Raw genomic sequence first — 5,195 nt, forward strand, 5'->3', positions numbered from 1 at the left:
GCAGTTGGCTGACTGACTGACTGGACTGACTGACTGACTGGACTGACTGGCTGGCTGACAGTTAGTACTAGAGTCCTGGGCTGGACTGGAACGGGGGAAAACGATTAGGCGAAAGAGAGAAGTCCACACCACGTGCACGCGCACTCTGGTGCGCACACACCATGGGGACTTCTCCTAGTCGCACCTAGTGACGTTAGACATCTTTGCTACGACACTACCGCCAGTTCCGGAATGGATCCCAACACTGCAGTTGGCTGAGACTGACTGGACTGACTGACTGACTGGACTGACTGGCTGCTGACAGTTATACTGAGTCCTGGGCTGACTGACGGGCGGGAAAATTAGAGGATCACACCCGGTGCGCGCACTCACAAGTGCGCACACACGGGACTTCTCTGAGCCACACGGTAGTTGGTGCAGAACGTTTACGTTACACCGTTACACAACCACAAACAACAAACCTCAAGCAGGGTGATCTGGAGGATCGAAATGACACCTCTCTGCAACTCCAACTCCCAGCCTAAACCTATCGTTTGTAGGAGGTCTCAGGTATCGAAATCATATATTGATGCTGAGCAGTGCCACCAGCGTTCAGTATCGCAGAATACTTGCTGTATGACATCGCGCGCAAGGCTTTGTCTGCGTGTTTGCATGCAATAAGATGCCAACGTGAAATCACGCTAGCAGGTCTTATGGGTTCCTCTGCCACATGATCGCCGACCACCTATGGGACACTATCAGCTCGGTTTGGTTACGACCTTAGAGGCGTTCAGGCTAATCCAACGAACGTCGTATACCAAAGTCCGGTCGAACTAGTATGAGCCAGTGGTTCGAAGCTGGGTCCTCTCGTACTGCACAGCATTTCCGTTAAGATAGCGCGCGCCGTGTTTTCCATTCGCACACCAGTAGGGTAAAACCCTGTCTCGACGGTCTAAACCCAGCTCACGTTCCCTTGAAATGAACAATCCCTTTGTGAATTTTGCTTCACAATGATAGGAAGAAGGACATCGAAGGATCAAAAGCCACGTCGCTATGAACGCTTGCGGCCACAAGCCAGTTATCCCTGTGGTAACTTTTCAGCACCTCTTGCTAAAAACTCTTTACCAAAAGGATCGTGAGGCCTAGCTTTCCTGTCTCAATATGTCGAACATCGAGATCAAGCCAGCTTTTGTCCTTATGCTCAGCGTGTGGTTTCTGTCCACACTGAGCTGACCTGAGACACCTCCGTTATTGTTTTGAGATGTACCGCCCAGTCAAACTCCGCACCTGGCACTGTCCATGACTTGGGTATCCAGATGTCTTACTGTCATCGGCGTACTGTGTGAACGTTGAGCAGGGCTGCGGCCGTGGCCCGGCGCGGGACGGACGGGCCAGGCGGTCTGGTGCGCTGGCGCACCGGCCACCGTTTAGCCGGGCGGGGACCGGACCCACACCACCCCGGTGAAGGAAAGGCAACGACTGGGCCGCTGGATCCGCACCCGGCGCAACCATTGTGTACGGCGCACGTTCGGACCGCACGCCACGCGGACGCACCGCCCGCCAAACCACGGCGACGCGATGACCGCAGGCTCGGTCTTCTGCATTATGGCCAGGAATGACGACATGACTGAACGCTGAACAAGAAACCTTATGCCAGAAGGCTGCAATAACCTTGGTACTTGTTCCATCTGATCATGTAAGTAAGGCAACGTAGAGTGGTGGTATCTCATTGGTGCACGGGAGGTAATGTATTGCGCTCCCCTATACTGCACCTCGTATATCGCTTTACAATGCCGGATTAGAGTCAAGCTCAACAGGGTCTTCTCCCCAGCTATTGTTTCCAAGCCCGTTCCCTTGGCTGTGGTTTCGCTAGATAGTAGATAGGGACAGAGGAATCTCGTTAATCCATTCATGCGCGTCACTAATTAGATGACGAGGCATTTGGCTACAAAAGAGTCATAGTTACTCCGCCGTTTACCGCGCTTGCTTGAATTCTTCACGTTGACATTCGAGCACTGGGCAGAAATCACTTGTGTCAACACCTGTTGAGGCCATCACAATGCTTTGTTTAATTAGACAGTCGGATTCCCTCAGCCGTGCCAGTTCTGAATTGACTGTTTGTCGATGCTGCAGTGCGAGGGACCGGAAACAGTGCGGCCGGTGGCCGCGCGAACGGCCGCCGGCACGCCGCACACGTTGAGGCAAACCCGCCCAGCACACCGGGAACGTCGGTTTTGACCCGCCTGGCCCGGTGAGGGGCGCGCGAACGCACACACACCCACGGACGGCAGCGGCCGGGCGCGAGCGCACACGGGCGAGGTAGCCCGAGCCATCCCGATCTTCAGGAATCCTTATCCCGAAGTTCGGATCTTGCCGACTCACCTACATTTCTATCGACTAGAGACTCTAAACCTTGGAGACCTGCTGCGATTCGGTACAAGCTGTTGGGAGTTTGCGTGCCCCAGTCTTCGATTTTCAAGGTCAAGAAGAGAACATCGACACAGCAATTTAATACCATGCTCTCAGCCTGTCCAACCATATCTCTCTATGAAAGACTTCCATGGCTAGTGTGACTGTAAAACAGAAAGAGAACTCTTCCGATTCTCTTGTTGGCTTCTCGAAGAAAAGGATTCATGTTGCCATGATTACAAAGGCTACCGTTGCCTGTATGGGACGCCAATGCAAACGTATACCAACAGGCTCCGGAATTGTAACCGGATTCCTTTCGCTCGTTCAATATATATCTTCGGTAGGTTGCATCAACAACAGCAGCAGCAGCAGCAGCAGCAGGTTGTATTTGGTTAAATGCTTAATATATCAGGTTTCCATAGAGCTTAGGATTGCTAACTCGTGTTCAACTGCTGTTGACACAACCTCCTCCACTTCAGTCATCCAAGATCTCATTCGAATATTTGCTACTACCAAGATCTGTGCTGATGGCGGCTCATGTCGGCTTACGCCAGGCACTTCAGCACACCACGACCCTCCTCTCGCTGGCGTCTCAAAGCCGATGCCAGAAGCGCCGGGGCCCACTTGTACCCCAGCGTATATCAAACAAACGACTTAAGCGCCATCCATTTTAGGGCTAATTGCTTCGGCATGAGTTTTACACTCCTTAGCGGATGAACTTCCATGTCACCGTCCTGCTGTCTGGCAATCAACACCTTTCATGGTATCTATGATGCGTCGTTTATTTGAGCGCCGTAACATTACGTTTGGTTCATCCCCAACCAGTTCTGCTCCAAAACTTGGCCCACTAAGCACAGATATCTTCTACGCCGTGAAAGCCGGACCCGGAGGCAGGGGTCCGGCCGGCTCTAACGTTACAACGGCATCATGCAAGAATGCCATGTACGTACCCATTTATAGTTTGAGAATAGGTTAAGATCATTTCGAACCTAAGGCCTCTAATCATTCGCTTTACCAGATGGAATAGGCTCCGAAACGTTGCGTGCTCCAGCTATCCTGAGGGAACTGGAGGAACCAGCTACTAGATGGTTCGATTGGTCTTTCGCCCTATGCCCAATTCTGACAATCGATTTGCACGTCAGAACTGCTTCGGTCCTCCATCAGGGTTTCCCCTGACTTCAACCTGATCAGGCATAGTTCACCATCTTTCGGGTCATCCGCACTCGCGGTATGTTGTGGCACGGTCGGCGAGTGTGGCACGATGAACGCACCACCCGAACGGCCCGCATGCCGGGTACAACACCCGGGATGGAGGACGAGCAGAGAGCCCGCGCCGTAATCCCGCAGAACAAGGCAAGTTAGTCTGCGCCTTTGGTGCTCAAGGAGACACGACCATTGGCTCGCGCAAGATAGACTTCTTGGTCCGTGTTTCAAGACGGTCCCGGAGTACCTCGATTCTTTCACTGCCGATCGACGGTCCGCGTGCCGGTGTAAAGGCACCGCGTCGTACTCGTGGAATCCATCACGCGCCCGACTGCACCCACGTGCAGTGGCCCCACCTCGCGCACAGGCCTTCGGAACTGAGCGTCGTACTGGGCAAGCACCGGGGAAGCACCAGGGGCAACTGTCGGGCGACCTGCGCGTCCCAGTGGAACGCAAGCTGTTCGTAATGGATCGCAGTGTCCTCGTGCGCGGGAGAGACAAGTGCCCTGCGCGCCGGCCCTCGCTTTTTGGATGGGAAGGCCAGCCCGCAGGAAGTGTCTCCGCTCGGATAATCAGGTTCAACGGGCTTGAGCCCTGGCAGTTTCACGTACTTTTGACTCTCTATTCAGAGTGCTTTTCAACTTTCCTCACGGTACTTTCGCTATCGGTCTCGTGGTGATATTTGCTTTAGAGGAGTTTACCTCCCACTTTGTGCTGCACTATCAACACACGACTCCATGGAGCGTCCTTCACCGTCGGTGCGCCGCTCTACGGGCCTATCACCCTCTCGGGTAAAAGCCACATTCTGTTGAACTTGAACCAGCGACCGGTTACGGCAGATAACGAGCACCCAGTACACGGAACCGGGTGGACGCGCAACAGTGCGTCACCCTGCGTGCTGAGCTCTTCCGTTTCGCTCGCAGCTACTCAGGAATCCTGGTTGTTTCTTTTCCTCCCTTATTAATATGCTTAAATTTGGGGGTAGTCACACATTATTTGAGGCCACATAGGAGGATCCTACATCTGGGATGATGGAATACAACAACACACACGACACACACACAGGGCCATGATGATGGTGGTGATTGGTCGTATGATATGGAATGTATTCCAACCGCGGCGCCCGGCAACACTGGGCGCCGCGTCTGACTATCTTGAACGTTTTACTGTTTTACTACCAAACCGGGGGTGGTGGCGGTTAGGAAAACGTCACTACGCGTACACGCAGGGGCGTGCACAGTTGAATGGATAAATATGGCACTCAAAATGTGTACATCGTCTGTAGTACGGTGTGCAATAGTTCAACGTGTCGGTGTTCATGTGTCCTGCAGTTCACATTCTGACGCGCATTTAGCTGCGGTCTTCATCGATCCACGAGCCGGGTGATCCCCTGCCTGGGGTTTGTTTGTTCTCTTGTTTCTTTTGCAATAGTAGTATACACACACATACGCACACACACACACCAGGACGGACGGTGTGTGGGAGGGGACCGCTGCCGTTGCCGTTGACGATCCGGTTCCGTATTCGCATGGACCGACATGGAGAGATGGACGCAGCAGCAGCAGCAGCAACAGCAACAGCAGCAGCAGCAGCAGCAGCAACGG

At 53.4% G+C, this 5,195-nt stretch overlaps 1 pseudogene; it reads right to left on the reverse strand.

Annotated features, from left to right (window-relative positions):
- Positions 1 to 455: 455 nt before the first annotated feature.
- Positions 456 to 4,596, reverse strand: LOC134228307 (large subunit ribosomal RNA; annotated as a pseudogene).
- Positions 4,597 to 5,195: the final 599 nt, after the last annotated feature.

This window comes from Armigeres subalbatus, chromosome 3 (assembly GCF_024139115.2).
Source record: "Armigeres subalbatus isolate Guangzhou_Male chromosome 3, GZ_Asu_2, whole genome shotgun sequence".
NCBI lineage: Eukaryota > Metazoa > Arthropoda > Insecta > Diptera > Culicidae > Armigeres > Armigeres subalbatus.